This window comes from Urocitellus parryii, chromosome 5 (assembly GCF_045843805.1).
Source record: "Urocitellus parryii isolate mUroPar1 chromosome 5, mUroPar1.hap1, whole genome shotgun sequence".
Lineage (NCBI taxonomy): Eukaryota > Metazoa > Chordata > Mammalia > Rodentia > Sciuridae > Urocitellus > Urocitellus parryii.
In genome coordinates, this window is record NC_135535.1 from 192022898 (window position 1) to 192044392 (window position 21495).

Below are 21495 nucleotides of genomic sequence, written 5' to 3' on the forward strand. Positions count from 1 at the left end.
ATGCTAATTTACAATAAGGTGGGAGACACTAGGGAAGAATAGTGTTACCTTAGATTAGATAGAAGTGAGGGGAGGGGAAGGAATGTGGGGATAGGAAAGAGTAGAGTGAAACAGACATTATTACTATATGTATATATGGGACTGCATGACCAATATGATTCTGTAACATGTACACTCAGAAAAATGAGAAATTATATCCCATCTATGTATGAGATATCAAAGGGCATAAAGCCATTCTACTGTCCTGTATAATTAAAATAAATTTAAAAAATTAAAATTCTAATCAGAAAATAAGAAACAGTGGAGTATATGATCATGGATCTTCTCCCACAAAATGAGTGACTCACACTCTAGGATTGATCAAATGACCTCCCCCTCCCCCAGATTATTGTTCGACCAATACTCAAAAGGTCGATGGCTTATTTGAAAATATCACAAGGTAGAGAACAGCCAGTTCTGTAAGAATGGAATCCTTCCTGATGCCCATTCAGTCTATGAATAGATATGGCTCAAGAAAACATGGTAAGGAATATTCCTATAAAATCTGAGATTGACAAGGTTTATCTTCCACCTTTGTATTTCATTTTGAATGTTTGTCCTGAACTCCTGGCCCAAAAGACAAAGGGCTGTGCCGTTATTTGAATCAAGAGGCAAGTTTACAAGGCATATCTCCCTGTCTCTTACAAAGAAATTGCTCTCCCAGTAGCCAGACTGAATCCTCCCAGTAGCAAGAACTCACTGCTTTTCAAGTTATCCTTTCCCGTTTGTATACAGGTCTCAGGATTGGCGAGTCCTTCATACTGAATTGAAAGCCGTCTCCATCAGCTTTAACAGGGCTTTTGAGGTACCACAGAATAAGTGGACTCCTAAACAAACCAAAGGAACATAAGGGCTTCCAGAAACTGACCCACACATTTATGGTCACCTTTTTTATGATGGAGGTAACAATGCAGTGCCATAGGTAAGGGTGGACTTTTCTAAAAATGGGAATGGATTAACAGGGTATCTATTAGGAATATGAATTTCATTTCATCGCACAGCTTACACATAAATCAATTCCATTTGTATTATACTTTCAAATGTGAAGTTGAAAGCAGTAAAGCTTCTAAAGTGTAGGATAATATCTTCAAGACTTTTAGTGGAGCAAAGATCTCAAGTGATAAAAAAGACCAACACAAAGGAAAAATCATATTTTATACTACAAAGTTGAAATTAAAAATGTAGTGTTTTTAAATGTGGTATTTGTCCAAATACATCATAAATAGGATGAAAAGCAAACTGGAGTAGTACAGTATATTTGTAATACTTGTATCTAACAAAGTAATCATATATGGAATATCTAAAGAACCCATAAAAACCAATCAGAGAAAGGGGGTAGACAAATGGAAACTTAAAATAAAAAAAGGCTCATATCCACATTCCAAGACGATATACATGTGGCCAGTAGGCATAACTAGTCACCTCAGTAAAATATCACCACATCTAAAAGATCAAATCAGCTGGGTGCAGTGGCTCACACCTGTAATCCCAGCAACTCGGAAGGTTGGGGCAGGAGGAATACTAGTTCCAGTCCAGCCCCTGAAACTTAGCAAGAACCTATCTCAAAAGAGAAAAATGATTGGAGATATAGCTCAGAGGTAGACCACCCCAAGTTCAATCCCCAGGACCAATAATAAATATACAAATATTATAAAACAAAAGTTAAAAACTCAGAAAGTACAGTTGACAAGTCAGTGGAACAATGGTGACGCTTATGGACTGTCAATGAGAGAATAAACTTGGGCAACCATACTGGAAAACTGTTTAGGTGTGTACCTAGATACCTAAAACCTTAGAATTCCACACTAACATTTATATTGAAGAGAAAAGGATGCATATGTTCACCAAAAGACATGATGGAAATATTCAGAACATCCATATTCATAGTTGCCCAAGTTCACCAACAGGCAAAACTAACCCATGTTATTAGAAGTCCTACGGATGGTCACTGAAAAGAGGCAATGGAAGGCCACTTCGGGTGTTAGAAATGTTCTGTTTCTTAATTTAGGTGTTAATGACCCAGATAGAATTTCATTGATATGTTTGCTTATAATCTGTGTGTTTGGGGTTATGTCATAATTCAAAGGTTTTATGTGAAAATCAGTTTTGCAGATTCCTTCCCACACTAATATCCATAATTTATCCAAACATATTTCATGATTCCATGAACTAGTTCTCTAGCTTGACCCAAAATGAAAAGATATAAAAATCAGTAAGTAGATTTGGAAGATTCTCTCTCAGGTCTGCAATACTAACTACTATATAAACTTTTCCATGTTTCCCCCCTTAGCTTCAAGTACTTCATCTTTAAAATAGATTCATTTTGAAAATGAAGACTTCACTGGTTGAATTTATGGCACAGACACCAGTGAAATGATGGGGCCACAGACATGAGAAACATCGTGCACCTGTAGTTGCCTTGAACATGGGATCCGTGGACTTTCTGAAAGTCTTACTCAGAGAAGATATTCACAGGTGCACCCCACATAAAATTAATTCATGAAATACTGATAATGAAAGGTAATTCCAAGCATGTCAGAAAAATGTTTCTCTTGGTTAGTACTTATTAAAGTAAGACAGGAACAGTCATTGTGATCAGAGATTTCTACATGGAAGTCTCACTTGAAGAACAAGTAGGATTCAAGTCAAGTCAAGTGAGACCACCTGCTTGCTGGTGAGACCCTAGATGTTGTGCTGCAACCTGAATTTATAACACACCTAGAAAATTCAAGTGTGAATTCAGGCTCAAATTTAGGTCTAATCTGTGTGCAATGATGGAGGAAGAAGGACCATCACACAATTGTTCTCCTTTGGAAAACGACAGATGACCCACGCACATAAGCATGTAGAGCAGTGGTTTTGAGGCTAGCTAGCTGGGAGAGGATACTGAAGACCTGATATGGATTCTGAGTCCCCCATATCAACTACAAAGTACTTCAGCACCTTCAGTCCTTTCTGGTTGAAAATGGATTCTACGTCTCAAGTACCTTCCCTCCAACAGCACCCTACCCCACCCCAACACTGCCTCCAATCTCCCTTAGAAGGATTCCAATTAGTTCTGAGACCTGTTGTGGATTTACTGAGCAATTTAACCAGGCATGCAAATTGCAAACCAAACTGTCTAAAGGAACAGTTAGGGTTGAAGGGAGTACCGGCTACAGTGTGTTCAATATATAGTGGGCACCAGAACCTGGTTCCATCCTTAAGAGCTAAGGAAGAGATTTTAGGTATTTTAACAGAAGAACAACATTTTAGATTTTCTTTTTTAGTCATGGATTTATGAAAAATAACCTTTCTAAGCCTCTCCACTTCTAATTATAGACATACAAGGTAATTTTCCATGATTATCTTATTAGTATACAGGCAAATGTCTCACTTAGAAAACACAGTATCTATACACCAAATACTAGATCTCTCAGATTATTTTTCCATTCACCATAATGTTCTTCCCTGCAGAGGCCTTGAACTTGATGAGAAACAGGAAAATTTAAGTATGAACTTTAAAGAAAGAGCAAAACTTTGAAGAAAAACTATGAAATAAAACATTCTTTGGAAAGAATTTTGTCATATGTCAAAGGTTTATGTACTTTTTTCCTATATTCCAATATAACTAACACAAAGCAAACTTTGTTTCTTTAAGAGGGAAGGGACTTAGGAAAGGGCATTTAACACTATTGGTAAAGACTAGACCAGCGGGTCTGCTCCCTGGTTCAGGGAAATGGCTTTTCCTCAGCACCTGGGAGTCTGGAAAGTTCCAGCTATGGCTGAGCACCTGCAAACACAAGGCCCTGCTCAGAAACCTTCTCCAGACTCCCCACCCAGTCTCAAAACACCCGACTGCTCCTTCTTTATACCAGTTTGCTTTTAGCGGGAGGAAAATCTCTACCAGAATCAACATTTTAATAAACTAGAGGAAAATAAAATAATTTTGCTTTCACATTTGAAAATTCACTATGATAAAGAAATTTTATCCAGGTGTGGTGGTGCATGCCTCTAATCCCAGCAGCTTGGGAGGCTAAGGCAAGAGAAATACAAATTCAAGGCCAGCCTCAGCAATTTATTGAGGCCCTAAGCAACTTATCAAGAGGCTGTCTCAAAATAAAATATAAAAAGTGCTGGAGATGTAGCTAAATTGTAAACTGCCCCTGGGTTACCAAAACAGTACCAAAAAAAAAAAAAGAAGAAGAAAAGAAATTGAACAAGGCTGTTACGTGTACTATGTTATTTTATTCTCACATCAATATCTTCTGCCAGTACATATTTTATAATCCTTACCTATCCACCCCCACAGACTACCACACATGGTTTTCTTTAGGTTTTTCCTTTCTCACCACAGGACCTTTGCAAGTACCATTTATTATGATAGAATCACCTCTCCCTGACAAATGCTAAGAGTTAGCAAGTTCATACTCTCAGTTCAAACATCAAGGATCATTACCTTCCCCTCATTCATATTCACAGAAACTCAGGTGACCTCCCTGTTGCTCACAGTATATGTCTGAATGCTTATTCAGTACCTGACTTCCAAGATTGTCTACACATGTCATGCAACTATATCTACCTTGCCGTATTTCCTCGTAAGATGCTTCAGTTAGTCAAAGTTGAAAAAAAAGAAGAAATCATCTCTTCTCCTGTACTAACACATTTTCCAAGATTTTCATTTCTAGTGAGCTTTAGCTAATTATATCTACAGAATTGTCTATTTTTAAAAAGCAGTTCTTTGGGTACATTCACATGTAGTACTTCTACACTTTTAATAAGCCTGCAATCTCTTATATATTAGACTAGTTTGTGTCCCTACCATAGAGAATAGTGATAAGCTTATAGTGATTCAGAACTTGTAAAAATACAGGGAAAAAGTTAAAACTTTAATTCCCTTTATCAGGCAGCAAGAACTGTGAAATACACCCCTTTACTCTATCAGTTGAGTTTTGTTTTGAGATTTCATTTGGGTGTCTGTACATTGTCTTAGGTGCTGCTTCTAACCCTTTATAAATAGATTAATTTTAAAGAGCTATTTATAAATAGACAGTAATTAATGAACACAAAACCTGTGAGAGAATAAAACATGAGTATCAAGTGAGAACACCAGTGTAACTCATTTCTGCTTCTTTCACAAGGCCCAGCAGGGTACCTCCCACAGCCCATGCTCTATCCACGTTGATTGGAAATGAGGACTTATACTGCCCTCACTTGAATGGCAAGTGCTGTCACTTGAAATGGAGAAGTCTCCATTCCATCTAACTGATTTATTTTCAAGCAGATCTGTGCCCTTCTTCATAGACTCAGCTTAATACTGCTTGCAATTTGTTAACCCAAGGCTGGAAGGCAAAGCATGAAGCATGTGAGCTTTTGGATCAGGTGGCCTGGGTTAGATGCCCACCTATTATTAGAGCATGTAGGGCCATAGGAAGCCACATACCTCCTAAGCCTCGTTATCCTTAACTCAAAGCAGCTCTGTGTGCAGACACTATTCAGTCAACTTACTGACAACAATTCTGTGCCACGTGTTGGCTCACATAATCCTCATATTGGCCCTTCACTTTTGCCAAAAGTAGCACAGTCAAGGAGTGACACATCTACTCTTTAACTAAGGAAGCATTTGCGCTCCTCTGCACAAAACTCATCACCTCACCGTCCTCTCACAAATCCCCCCTGATAAGTCTTCCTTAGACCCTCCACGAGAGGTCACTCCCTTTCCTTCACACCCATGGGCTTGCAGAGGTGGCCGACATAACCAGCCTTTCTTCCCAGCAAGAGGCGGCTATTTTTGTTTTGAAAAGATCGATAAAAGTTCTTGGGGCTGAGGATACAGGTCAGTTGGAAGAGTGTCCACTTAGTACAGATGAGGCTCTTGATTTGATACTCAACACTGAAAACAAAAAAAAAAAAAATCTTATCCTAGGAAAAGTCTTGACCATAACAAACAGTAGTCACCAGACCCAGTTTCAGACAGTTTGCAATAATGAACACACTGATGAAAGTTGTAAAATAAGCAACAATCACATTCCTCAGTCTTCCTAGGGGATTCATAACTTCTTTGAACACTTTTGTTTCTAAAATTCTGCTCAAGTCTGAATGCTCACTTTACAAAGCCCTGTACACCATCACCTCATTCCTGCGCTCAGAGACTGTGTCCAACAACAGACCAAACTAAACACTACCTTTCCCAAGCTTTCTTGCAGCTCAGCCAGCCATCGACAGTGTTGACTGGTGAACTGTAAGACAAAGTCTGCTGGAGATTTCTGTGAATCTCTCTTTCCTCATGTCGCCAGGCATCCTTGATCTTGTTGTTACCTGTCTGCTTGGACAGCTCACCTGAGACCATCAAGAGACAACTGCAGGTAGGTTGAGCCTGGCAGCTCTATGGCAGGATGGGTATTATGGAACCACCAAATGAGCCTGTTTCCTTCAGAAGAAGCCCCAGATTACCTACTCCCAGGTCTTCCGTTACATGAGAAATATCATCATAATCTGCCTTCTCTTATGTACAGTGAAATATGTTCCCCAGCTGCTGAAATCAGCATCAGAAGACTGCTTGGCCTAGTTGCACAGAAGAGCAGACAAATAAAGACACAATTTGAATAGCAAATGGTAGATTTTTCAATTTTGTCTCCTAACTTGGACATTTTGTGACTCGGAATCCATTGGCAAGAATAAATTATAATGTGTGACCAGTGCCATACAAGGGAAGAGTAGCCATTTGACTTAAAAGGCAAGTTCTAAGATACTGGGATGTTCGTTGACCATCACATCAGAGATAATAGCCTAGTACACTCAGTAAGACAGGGTCCTTAAAATGACCAAAGCCCAATTCCATCTGTACTTGAGGGACAAGGCCCAGGTGTCAGAAGACAGTACTGAAACAAAACCTGGAAGCTGTCTACCGTAATCTTATTTCTTCCATTTACCATAGGCCAACTGTCTTCCTAGAAGATCGACACATTGTGCATGTTGTAAATTATGGTCAAATGTGTTTTAAGCATGACACTTACACTAGGGAAGATAATTCCTACATAGTTGGTAGTTGTCACCAGTCATTCATTCAGTTATGGGGACCGCCTCATCAGGTTCTGCCCTATGGAATTTGGAAATTAAACAGCAGAATGAGACATGATCAAACTTTGGAAGCTGCATAGGTTTCTCAGATTGTGGGAGGCCTTTGATGGGTAAGCAGAATTATGATACGTCTGGTTCTCATCTTGCTGCTCATGGCCTGGATGGGTCAATTTATTCTAGTGCTTGGTTCGAAGACATGAACAGTTTTGAGAAACATAACTGCATTTGGGGAAGAATCAGTAGCCTAAACCCCAATCTCTTTTGCAATCTGTATGTCCTAACAGTGTGACTTAAGTCTAGAATGCAAACTCGTGAGACCGTTTCCTCATTTATCCTGCAAATCCCTGCCCACAAAGATCTGCTAGTGAGCATCTTCAAATGAACCCAAGCAGCCCTTCAATCTTGCAGACCACCTCCAACCACATTTCTCCCAGGAAAGCCATGTACCCGTCTCTCCCTCCTGATGTTACCATTACTTACGCAGGAATCAAGGCTCCAATGGGCTGGGAGACTCATCTGCAATTTGAGCTCTGAGTCTCAGGTGTGTATGGGCTCACTTCCAGTGAGCAGTGATTCTCTCTGCACACCAGTTGGTAAGAGAAAAAGACATCATCTGTGACTGACATCGCCAGAGGTGGGGACTGGTGAGATGAAGCTTCCTAGGTGGCCCTCGTAAGCAAACCAACTCCCCATCCCCAGGGTTCTTTACTTCTCTCTGGAGAACCCATACTTTTAATCACATGAATTTGTAGGTTTCAATCATTCAATTGTGTGTTTGTGGGGAAAAAAGTATGAATAAGATTTATATTAGCTGGAACCTACCTGTCAAGATCTTAGCAACATGACTTGTGAAATATGTGTGTGTGTGTGTGTGTGTGTGTGTGTGTGTGTGAGAGAGAGAGAGAGAGAGAGAGAGAGAGAGAGAGAGAGAGAGAGAGAGAGAATATGAGAGAATTTCACAGCTCATGGAAATCCCAATTCCTCTCAGTATTTCTGGGAATACCTGTTCTTGCCATTCCTGTGGTCTCCTCTTGGACTCCAGATTCATCACTCAGGGTTCCTGGTTTTTGTTGCATTGATCTGGACTAAAATTCAGTCATTTTATTGATTTCTCATTGACTTCCCACCCATGCTCCCAGCTTACATAAAACGTGTGTGACCTCATAAAGCAGGTGTCACCTCTCACACCACAGAGACAAGTGGCCTATTCCTCCTTTCCAATGAACTTTTTGGCACCATCACTCAGGATCCCAGTGCAAATCTATGCTCTCCTCTGTTCTCTCTCATTTCTTCTCATGTCAGCCTTTTCCCTGTCTGGACGCACCAAGTCCTTTCTGTGTCCACCCAGAGGCATTTGTGCCTTTTCTCTGAAGACCTAGGAACCCAATCTTCACACTGTACACCATATTTTCCTCCCTTAATGGAATCCTGGTGCCTGTAGTTCAATGAAGACATGTTCCTTTTTTTTTTTTTAATTAAATACACACCAGCTTCAGACAGAGGGTTGGGAGTTGCTTCACAGCCCTGTGATAATTCCAATCTGGATTTGCCATCTTGCCTTCCCATTTGAAGGAAGGACTCACCACAATAGAGACACAACAAGCCCTGGTTGCACCATTGCCTTGTCACATACACAAGAAATCTGATCTTCTCAGTCTTGTCATCCCCAGATGAGTCGCAACTTTAGACTCACCTAAACCAATGACAGCAACTGTCCCATTCAGAGAGCCACCAGCGCATGCTACTAGTATTGGCTACTTTTCTTCAAACACTGAGGCTAAAGAGACAGAAAGTAAGTCATGGACAGCAAGGAGACCACAAAGTGGAGACTTCTTGGAGCAAATAAAAATGCCTGGAAGGGCTGTGGCTCAGTGGCAGAGCACTTGCCTAGCATGCGTGAGGCACTGGGTTCGATTCTCAGCACCACATATAAGTAAATGAATAAAATAAAGATCTATACATCTAAAAATTTTTTTTAAAAAAAATGCAGGGAAGCCATTCAGACTACTGAAATTTAGTGACTAGGCCACCCAAAGAGCTAAATTTCATACAAGTTAAGGAGTAGCATCTATAAAGAAAAGGGGAACAGTAAAACATCAGGTCCATGAATGCCCCTTTCTGTTCCACAAAGCCTAGTCACATTAGGGGGCCAATGAGAGCAAGCCTGGGCTGGAAAGTCCAGGTACATATTATCTTCAAGGACATTGGCTTTCACTCCTGGACACTGGGAGCCAAGGCTAGTTAGTGTTGTCGTAGAAAGCTACTTTTTTTGCATGTACATAAGGAGAGTCACTCCTTGCGATGCCGGTCAGATAAGCAAACTAAGCAAGCTCATTCTGATGATGTCACTGATTCCAAAACCTAACACAAAACTTCTGAGTAGGGAGAGGTGTGGCATTGAGGACACTGTAAAAAGCATACATGATGTGTGTCACTCATCCAGCCAGCCACCACTGGACAAAATGCCATGAGGAAAAAGAGGGCCTGCTTGGTGAAGCACTTAGAGGGACCAAGGCTGCCATCTGTTCATCCTACCACCATTGGATTCTTCTTGGGAGAAGTCACTGACCTCTTATAAGCGTCCCCCAATAAGTCATACACCTCCAAAGAAAGTCAGGCACTTTCTTTGGCTTCCCTGTAGCATACCCCATTGCCTGGTACAACTGGGCTGTGGACATGACATAGTCAAATGCATTTGGGCTCAATTTCCAATTATTCAAACTAATAATTTCCAATTATCCATAATAAGAATCCTTAAGTAAATGGCTTAACTTCCCCCTTCTTAGTTATACTTTGAGGCTAATGTTTTTCAACCCACGAGTGGAAAATGAGACAATGCATTAAGTATTCAATAAGTTGGGGTTTTCACAATGACAAATCACATGGAAAATGAGCCAGTGCATAAGCTGAACCTTTTGTGCAGCCTTGCCGTCACCCACAGTGACCCACTTAGAAGCAAAGCAATTTTTAAATCCAGCAACCGAAAGTCTATCATTTGACTGAACTAAAGCTCCTTTCTTGCTTTCTTCTTTTAAAATGGAGTAGAAGAGGCTCAGATTTTACATTCTCGGCCCATTACATGTGGCCAAGGACATTTCTTTCCTTCCTCGTCTGCTCAGAAACAGCCTGCTCTTCTTTCTACATTGTTCACCAATGTAGTACAGCTAACAAGTTGGGAATTGATTCTGTCTGAAATCCAGGCTTCTCTTAGCTTTTTAAGCCACAGCTGTTGAATAAAAGGAGACCCACCGGACAGTTAGGAAAGGGTGCCATCGCCAAAGCAAGTGAGGATGGCCCATGGGAGGACTTAAAATTTCAGAGGGAACCATGTTTTCCAAGTAGTAGTAACATCTCTGTGAACTTGAATCAGCATGAGGAAAAGGAATAGAGATTCCAACTGAAACTGGGGAAAAATATTAGGTGCCTAATAAACATATGTTTGCTGATTGATTGATTTGATCTGTATCTACCATCACTGCTACTTAGGTTGCTTATAGACAAGGCAGCTGTCCCCTGGAGAATAACTCTGCCCTGATTAGAACATCAGAGCTTCAAGAACTTTAATTATAGATACAGAGGTTGACTGGATTTTTCCCCCTCCACCCCTGTGGCACTGTGTGATATAGACTGTTACTGGTAAGCAACCACACATTTCTAAATAGCTTCATTATTAGGAGGACTCAAAGCAAAAAAAAATCAACCAGAAAGCCTTGGCATCCATTAGCAACTCTTGCCTAAAAGGCAACATACTGCTTTGTGCTGCCCCCACCTTGTGCTTCCTACAGCCTCCACCCCACAACACTTAACCTTCCACTCCTTTGAGTTTAATGAGCCTACTTCTTGGCATTCCATTTCAGGCATATAAATATGGGTGGGCACAACATTTACTATTATTATTAATCTGCTGTCCTAATGAGATAGCTATGTATTTATTTAAGCAATGAACAGATCATAAAAAATTAGATGTCAAACAGGGGCCTTTCTTTATTCAACATGTCAGCTGCAATTGAAAAACAAATTCAACAATCCATCTGTTTCCCAGCATCTATTCCTCTCTTTTCTGGTATATCCATAGTATTCAAAAACAGTCAGGGGCTGAAGTTGTGGCTCAGCAATAGAGCACTCACCTAGTACATGCGAGACGCTGGGTTCAATCCTCAGCACCACATAAAAATAAATCAAGTAAAGGTATTGTGTCCAACTACAACTAAAAAAAATTTTACAAAAAAGAACAGTCAGCATTGCTTTTACCAATTACTAACAAGTTTTGAATTTGAGTGACATTGTGATACCATTTTGCCAACAAGTAACATACTGTGGATCTGCAATTCAGTTAAGTTTAATGACTCCACCAAAAAAGAAAAGACTTCTACTTGTTAACCTTTTTGCTTCATCATGTCAATACTATTAAGACTTTTTAAAAATCTTTTTTAGAGTTCTACAGTCAATGATGGAAGTAATGTATCATATAACAAGAAAAATAATCTATATTCCAAGTGGTGATCTCCAAGTGTGTCTGGTGGGAAAGGAGGAACTATTTCAGGTAAACTACACAGCGAGACTAATTCCCCCTGCTCCTTTTACTCACAAGTAAAGGCTGACAGAGTCAATGGATATTAGACCCATTTAAAAATACAAAATAGGCTGGGAGCAGTGGCACATGCCTGTAATCCCAATGGCTCAGGAGGCTGAGGCAGGAGAATTGTGAGTTCAAAGCCAGCCTCAGCAACTCTAAGCAACTCAGTGCGACCCTATCTCTAAATAAATAAAAAATAAGGCTGGGGATGTGGTTCAGTTGTGAAGGGCCCCTGACTTCAATCCCTGGTTACCCCCCCCTCAAAAATTCAAAAATAGTTAATACCAGTTTAATTTTTTATAGCACATATTATAATAATCCCTAAAACTGCACAGCATGTCACTACAGGAAAAAGATATAATTTTTTTCATTTGTGTTTTCCAAATACTTTTGTGTTTATTCATTCCTTGCCCTAGAGCCTTAAGGTTTCTATTTTAACCTGGCCCATTCATGTATCAGTTTAAAAAATGTTTTAAAATATTTAGGGGTGGGCAAGACTCTCTATTTAAAAGTCTTAATTGGAAAAATGCCAAACTTATCTGGATTTCAAATTTTGTCTGACCACTTTGCTGGGTAACCTTCTCCTGGCAGTTTTGCTCACCAATAATGGAGGCAGAAGAAAAATGAGCTTTAGATCTGAAACACAAAATAAGTACCTCTGCTCTGTTTGGATCTACGTGGAAATACATCATTCTGGTAACCTCTAACATGACATCCTATAAATTGTAGCTTCTTCCTTGTCCATGTTCACGCCCCACTCCACCCCCAGCCAAATAGGCTCTCTGCTCTCAAATCCATGTTTCCACAATTTCTGCAACAGTCCAACCTAAACCCTGGTTCAAATGTCTTCTAAGGTTCTCCATCACCTTCTTAAGTAAAGCCCAAACTTGCTAGCTCTTTTAGATCATTATGACAATTTGTAATCATAATTTCTAATGTCCTTTATCTCATGCCTTCCAGTGGACTGCATCTCAAAGTCAGATTAAACATCCTCTTATTTGCATTCCTCCATGTTCCCATATTTGCTTTTATACATTTGCTATCACCCTGGAACGGAGTGCACTGTAGCTCAGTGGTTAGGAGCACTGGTTCTATAATCAGATTGCTAGACTCATTAGCCTTTGTATCATTGCTTAATTATTCTGTGCTGCTGTTTCCCTGTTTTATGGGGGATATTAATACTTTCCTTATAAGCCAATATAACGAATGGGGAAAGTAAAGGATAAAGTGCTTTTAATGGTATTTGGTATCTAAGTATGTATGAATAAATATCATTCATTATACTCACCTCTAACTAAATTTTATCTTTAAAATAAAAATCTTTAAAATTCAACCATCTTCTTTAGAAGCCTTCCTGGTATCTTAAACTAGGTAAGAATATCCCTACAAATGTTTTTCGGGGAATTTATTTAATACAATGTTTTATAAGGAAATGTATTTACTTCCCCTACTAGACTGCCTGAGAAAAAAGATACTTCTTTTGTACCCAATATAGTGCTTAGCACATAGTAGGTAGTTCAACTAATATTTAAAGAACAAATTCATCTCAAATACAAATAAGATGGAACATATTTAGTCAGTTAATTTAAAGGTCTAATCAATTAAAATGAGAAGAGCAACAGAAGATTACATTTTTGTGCTATATTTGACCCCCAAGGAAATAAAACTAAAGTTAAAATAGTGACAGTTAAATAACACTTCAGTCTCATCTTTTTATCAGGGGAAATTCCATTTTAAAGCTTCATTTTTAATATAAAATATTAAAAATGAAATAGACCTTAGTATGGTTTTTAGGACAAGAATATCATTTACAATTATGTCGTGTTTATGAAAACATTTGGTGATCCTAATGAGCCAAAACTAAGAAAAGAAGCAATTTTGTCATCCAGAATCATGTCTCTCCCGAGCTCCTTATTTGCTTCCAGACCTGGGGCATATCCAGTGACTGGAGCAGGATGGAAAATGCACCGAATTAAGAGTTGACACAAGGCAGTTGGCCCTTCATGGCAACTACCTTTCATGCTTTCACTGAAAATTATTTAGTGGTGGGCCTGAGGTCACTGCTGATCAGCAGGACCCCAGTCAAAAAGGACTGTGAAATCAGAGTGGGGGAGAGAGAATAAACTGGAATCCATCTCCAAACAGTGAAGACTTCACAGCACATTGGCTGACACTTCATTTCCACTCCCCAGATTTGTCTTTTGGCCAAACCCAGAAGTATCCAGGGATGTGAATTCTTGAAAATGTGGTTCCAACTCGATTCAGTTGGTAGAAGACAAAACTACCAAAGCTTCTCAACACCCAGCCAGAGGACCCTGATTTTCCTCTGAGGAAGCATCCACCCACTCACTCTCTCAGTCATGCTCTTCTGTGGAAGCCAACACACCCTCTCTTTAGGGGAAGGCCTAGACCCACTAGATGGGATCTGGATCTCCAGCACAGGTTCCCATCCACATTGATTAGATCATCTGTGGGGCAGGCAAAGCCAAACTCGTAACTGATTTTTTGGTTGAGCGGCCTGAATGAATACTGGGGCTCAAATTACAATTATACCTTGGAATCCCACCATTTTAAACAAGGTGTTCCCTCTAATCTCAAGGGAGATCCTGAACAGCAAACAGTTACAGTGATAGCCTTACCCTAACCATCAGAAGAATTATTGCCCTGCCTCAATTTTCCTTCATGGCACCCATTACCCTAAAATGTCCCATAGTGTGCCTGGGTGCTCTGACTCAATGAATACTAAATTAAATTTAAATTAATTCTTTGACACTTACAAATTAGCTTGACCAAAAATTAGATCCAATGAGTCATCTATCCCAGCTAAAATAATTACTATGGTCCAATCTCATTAAAAATAGAGATTTTGGAAACAGGAAATTATCATGCAAGACCCATTTACAGAAGGAAATATTATACTAACTGTGTCTCCATTTAACAGCCCAATTTGGCCTGTTGTTAAACCTGGTAAGAATGAGTGGTGTCTCCTTGTAGGTTACCATAACATTAGTGCCTCCATACTCAATATTATTGGGATTACTAACTCAATCCAATTAGCAACCTTTTGCTGTTATCAACTTAAATAATTTGTCTGTTACCTTCAGCAGCCTCTTCGCCACCATGTATCTGTATTCACCTCCAAAAGGAAATGGTTCTTGTTTTCCTAACCCTAAGTGATAGTAACAACTCACCCTCACACACAGTCTTTGCAGAAAAGATCTTCACCATTTCACCTTTCTCAAGGAACACAAATATAGACATTTTATTGATGACATCCTCCTCTAAGGAGATGCATCTGATGTGCTCATTCATCACAACATGCAAATGTTCACAAAGAGCTTACAATAAGGGGACAGGTCATGCCCCACACATAGCCCATTTAGAAATATTCATTAACACGTAAATAATTTATGTAAAGTATAAAATATCTGGGAAATTCTGATCTGTGTAAACAATATAAACAGTTCAGATATATCAAATACAAATACAGAAGTATTTTGTTCTACGATTTAAAATGGAAAAAGCCACATACTGAAGAAAAAGTTGCTATGTTTTTCTCTCCCCCTCCCTGAGAGAATGAGCTTCTTCTCTCTCTTTTGGTGATAGTGCTCATTCACAATGGAGAAGGATGCTGGATAAAAACTAGAAAAGGACCATCTCTCCCTAAACCTGCTTACCTATGCTTTTCTTGCAATAATTGAGTTTTTATTTGCCTCTACTGGCCTAAAAAGATCCTGTTTCTATGATCTGGCAAGGAGAGACTTATGAATAAGATTTTTGCAAACTGCAATATTTTGAAATTTGTCAATTTTTATAAGAAAAAAACAACAGCATTTGTTTACCAAATGCACCCATCAGTTTATGCTCTCTATCAGTACACTGAATAGACAAAACAGAAATCTATTATTTCCTCTCCCAGTTCCATCGTCCTACCTACCTATACAAATAGTAGGAATAGGAGGCATTGAGCTGTGGATTGTGATTAATAACTTTTAATGGTTGAGAGATTCAGCATTATGTTGAACTGGTCTTATAATCTAGAAAAATAGCTTTTCTGTCTTCCCCATTGTTCTGGGAAGGAGTTGGTTTGTTTGTCTTTTGCTCTTTAAAGTTAGTTTTAATCAGGTGGGAACAGGCACAGCCCCAGGAGTGAGAAGAGCTCACAGATGCAGGTCCCATGAACACACACAAGCTCACGAATTACGCTCCTGAATCCTGAGAACGTGATGCCTGGTTCTCACACTCTTGTTCAGTTTGTAGAATGTGGATGCTGTCTTTTGCCTCAGTGAATGCCTTAGACATAAGCGTATTTTCTTTCCTGAGAGCAAAAGAAATCTAACCTCTGCCTATCCAGCGTACTTCTCATTAAGAAGCAGTTTAGTCCTTGAAGCAGGCTTGTCATTTTTCTTTTTCATAAAAACACCTATTTTAAACCACAGCCATCTCCGTGTCACTCATAACACCATTATATATTCATCCAAGGTAAAACTCTTGTCTCCACTTGAATAAAGCAAACATTTTTTAATCTTAGAGTTGGCAGCCATCTGACATTAAAAATCTGTGGTAACCACTTCCCTGTGGTGGTGAATTATCGGGTTAGGTCATCCTAACAGCTAAAATTCCATCAAGAGGAGTGGGAGAGGGAGATGCTCGCTGGCCCTGAGCCTGCCCTGTGCTGTGGCAGCTGCACCGATTTTTACTGAACCTTCCCTAGCAGCTGCCCACAGCACAGTGCAAGAACAGGGCCAGTGAGAGAAGAGCTTTCCCACTGATGTGGGTAGAGGCTATTTCCTTATCTAATGGGTTCCTTGGGAAAGTTCAGTGCCAAGAGTGGACAGAGGCCCTAAAAGTTTAACACAAATTCATGCTAAAGGTGTTTGGTACTTATTTGATTAACTTCCCCTTCATTTATCAAAAGTGTATGTCTACTCTGTCCCACATACGTCTGAATATTCTGGGGATGGGACAGAAAGCAGAACAGATCAGATCACTATTTTCATGAGGGTTGCAATCCGATAGGAGAGAAAAAAACTTCACACCAAATAAATTAAACTCAAAGTCCAATCCAGCTAAGTCCACCTGTCCGCATCCTCTACCTACCTCCAGGCGAAGAAATTGTGTTTTAGGGAAAAAAAATTTTTAATGACTAGTTTTTATCTTCTCACCCTTCTATTGTTTTTAAATACTAAAGAAATATCTCAGGTATTTAGACTTAAGTAAAATTATAAATACAATTAATAATAGTTTGGGTGTCTACCTAAGGTTTCCAAATAATTTTGTCACTAAAAAATATACATATGACACTGTAAATCAAGTAGCTTTTTACTTAGCCTTTACTGAGGACTTAATGGGCTCCACTTTTCTAAGTGTTTTAGACTTATTAACTTATTTTTATCAGCAATACTGTTACGATTGCCATTTTATAGAAAAAGAGTCTAAAGTTAAAATAAGTTAATATTTTCTCCCATATTACATATTAGTAAGTGATAGAGTCAGGTCATCCATCTAGCAGAGAGTAGCATTCTCAATACACCTGAGCCTTTCAGCACAAATGTCATGAAAGAGAAATCTCTACTTTTGGAAGGGATAAAGAGGAAGGGAAGGGAAGAGGGAAAAAAAAAAAACACACAGTAGAAGGACATAATTTCAGAGTACATGTAGGTCCTAAAGTTATTGTTATGAAGAATTCATCTGTCCTTATTCTTCTCAATTCACTAGAGACTGGCAAAAGTTTTGTCAAAAGCTGTCACTGACCACCACCTGTGTTATGGCTTAGATATGAGACATACCCCAAAGCTCACATGTGAGAGTGCAAGAAAGTTTTAGAGGTGAAATGATTGGGTTAGAAGAGTTTTAACCAAATCCGTGCACTAATCTACTTGAATGGATTAGCTGGGTGCTAACTGTAGGCAGGTATGGTATAGATAGAGGAGGTGGGTCATTGGGGAGAGCCTTTAGGGCATATATTTTGTCCCTGGTGAGAGAGAGCTCTCTCTGCTTCCTGGTGGCCATGTCTTAAGCTGTTTCCTCCTCCACACCCTTCCGCCATGATGTGCCTCATCTCAAGCCTAGAGCCATGGAGTTGGCAGTCTATGGACTGAGACCTCTGAAATTGAGAAATAAACTTTTACTCCTCTAAAATTGTCCTTATAGGATCCTTTAGTCACAGCAGCAAAGAAGCTCATTAGAACAACTGGCAATCAGGCATCCATGCCTCCGGATGTCACCAACACGGAGGTTTTCAATTCCTATCCCAGGCTTTTGCTGTGGACACTCTACATCAAGAACACAACTGTGTAGCTCAGGTTTCATATGACTTTCAGACACCCATACAAATACCCAAATTTAATACTCTCCATTTTCCTCTTCTCACTTTAAATAAGTACACAGGTGATTTCTGAAAATACTCTCTGAAGTTTGATAGGAAGTTTAGAGTTTGGTCTAGAAGTTGTTTAGAGCTTAGTTCCTCATTGGAAGAAGTTGCTGCAACACAGAGTAGAAGAGCTTCAGGAGTCTGAGACTCCTCTGAAATGAACCATAAAGATTCTCTAACTCATGCAATGCCCCTCTTGTCCTCTTGATTTTAATTCTGTATTCCAAAAGAGCTTAAGAACCCAAGTTCCTGACTTAGTCTCTAAGTTACAAATGGCTTTGGGAAAGTCACTTGACACACTGTACAGTTCTCTCAAATGCCAAATCGAAATAACATAGTTCCTGCCTGGAATTCTTTCCAGGAATGTAAATTAAATAAAAATATATAATAGTCAGCCTTGATTATTTCTCTGTTCCCCACAGCCCCTCCTGTGAGACCTTGTGAAATTCTACCATCAGGTTTATAAGGGTATCTTTGAGTGTGTACCATTTGCTCTGTCTTTCTGAGACTATCAATCTTTTACACACAACCCCCACCCCTTGATAGTTTCATATTCTGTACTTTTTTGAAAATTTTGTTTGTTCAATAGTCAAAAACCACCTTGAGAATAAATGTTGTCAGAAAATACTGTACTTCTCCCCATCAACGTGGGAGTGGGATTCAAAGTAAAAGGGCTAATACTCAAATGATTATTGACAAACTTCCAAGAAGATTAAAATACCCCAACAGGTGTTCTCTGAATCATAGCAGCAGTTGCCTAGAGATATTCAAAACCGGCTAGCTGCTGAGGGGGCATTTTCTAATACCATTATTATTTTTGATTCTGGAAAAGAAATGTGAAATGATGCACTTTCATCCATTCCTGCTCCGCTTACAAAAATAACTTTTATAAAAGCTCTTCTGGAGCCCAGCAAAAGTACACTGAATCATCATTATTCACTGGTAGTTCCACCTGTGTGTCCTTGAGAAACTGCACATATACATGGTACAATTTTTAAATTATACTCTAAGAATTTTCAAAATACCATTAAAAAATTGCATCATTTTCAATGCAATGGAAGTTCAATAATGTATTTCCTTCAACTCCAAAGCTTGCCCCATAGAACCTGATTTTACCACAAATCACAACCCTATCTCACTGCATCTTTCTGCATGAGAATGGCCAACAATTAGGAGAAGCATATTTAGCAAATTAAAAGACATGACACCCACTTAAATTTTAATTTCAAATAAATAGTAAATAATCTGTAGTGTAAGGATATCCCACATATTGCATGAAGAAATTACATGTACTTTATATGAAATCCAAATTTAACTTGGTTCCTCTGTTTTACGTGGGAAACCTACCAATAATGCGCTAAGAGATCACAAAATGTTGAACACCAGGAGATCCATCTCTAGACACTAAAGGCCATAAATGTGACAATTAGAGAAACTTAAACCCAGGCTGATGCAGGAGGATAGCAAGTTCTATGCCAGCAAAATAAAAAATAGAAAGGGCTGGGGATGTAGCTTAATGGTATAGCACTCTGGGTCCCAAACTCAGACAGACAGATGAATCCTAAAGTATTATTGCCCAAAACAGAACCACAGACTTAAGTTTATGGGTAGCTAAGATAATAGAAATAATACGAGAGAGAGAGAGAGGTTCTCCCATTGATCTTTGAACATTAAACAAAAATACATTCTCACAGCAAATTGCTTTTGCATAAGCACCCCACTTCCCAATTCTGGCTGGGTAAGTCCACTCTAGCACAGACCTCACAAAACATTAGTAATCCTGCTCCTAACCTTGAACCAATTTAATGAGAAACACAAAATGAACAAAGAGGCCTAAACAAATTAAATGAATTTATTCTTTTACTTCACAATAAATTTTAGCTTTTGCGCCAAGGAGGCCTTATTATTAAACATGTCAGTAGTATTTTGCCTGTGAAGAGTACAAATTTTCCCTCCTCCTTTTCCATCTTGCTCAAAACCCCTTATTGCATATTTTATGAGTCATGGGAGGTCTTAATTGTTGCTTTTCAGTATTACAAACTCTGAGACCCAAGGTGGCATTTTGCTAAATGGATTTTTTACATGTAGGGTTATTGAACACTGTTAAAAAATAAATAATAAAACACAATGAGAAACACCTTTAGGATGGATTTTCTCTTGTGTGTGACCTTCTGAAGTAGAAATAAAAGAACTTTATTGAGTGAGCAAGCCAAGATCCTGTTGTTATTAACTCTGCTTTTTCACCTTGATTGGCATAGGCTATAAGCTAACTGATTATTCTCTCTCATCTGCCCCCTAATTTTAAGAAATACTAATAATTCAAGGAGAAAAATATGAGAGTTGTGGTGAAAATTTAAAGCCTCCTGCTTCCTCCTTTGCCTTATCCACTGGAGTACTGGGTCTAAATAAGTTTTTATGGCATCATTAGAATGATAAGGCTGTCAGGAAAGGGCCAAACCAAAACCAAAACTAAACTATTCCTCTTGAATTTGGAAAGAATTGAGGGACTATATTGAGGAAAATAGAATACAGTAGTTATGGAGAATAATCAAGTTTGGAGACTGGAGATTTGGGTAGTTACTTATAAAAGCTAGGTTTTGTGTCATTGATTTTCAGAATAATTTGAGAGAGATTCTGAGAATATAATAGAAATGTGAAGACACAAAGTCATAAGACAGAGTTCTGGCACCTGAAAAATGGTCAATAAATACTAGCCATTATTACAGACCAGGTCTGTTCCCCTTGTATGGGGAGCATTATGAATCCTGCAAGGGAGAATGGGATACAAATTCTTCTGGAGACACCTTACCTGCAATAATAGAGAAGAGCATCTTGTCCAGTCTCATGGGACCCACATAGTGTTCAAGAATAAAAAACGGCAGCCTAGATGATACCGTGTGCAGTAAAAAGGACTGAGAGTTTGAGGATTTCACTATTTCCTGTTTGGCATGTATCAAGATGTCCCTGCTCTGAAGGATCCTACATCACAAGCGAGGCTTATAATATACATCCTAGTCTCGCCAAAACAACTGTGACTTTGGAAATCTATAAATAGGCCACCTAGAGAAACGGAGGCATCTCTCTGTAGGTCATTACCCCTTCTCCCCACCACATCCCAGCTATGCCAGAGCCAAAGAAAGTAGTTCATTGTCTCATAAGGTGAAGAGTGAAGCTTCCGCATTCATACAATTGCATTAGTCAGTTTCAGATTTTAGAGAAATTGAAATAAGTTTTCCTTTTACTGTCAATCCTCAGTCCTCCCATCAGTCTTTGTTCCTCCTACTGCCACTTCCTGGGATCCCTGAAGTTGGTCCCTTCATGTTGCCTGGGACCCAGGACTGAGAGCACCACTTGGACAGGCTCCCATCCTATCTCTGAACCTGAAAGCAGTTGCCTTATCTCTTCACTTGTCACAATGCAGTATTATGTATATTATTCCTTTAATCTC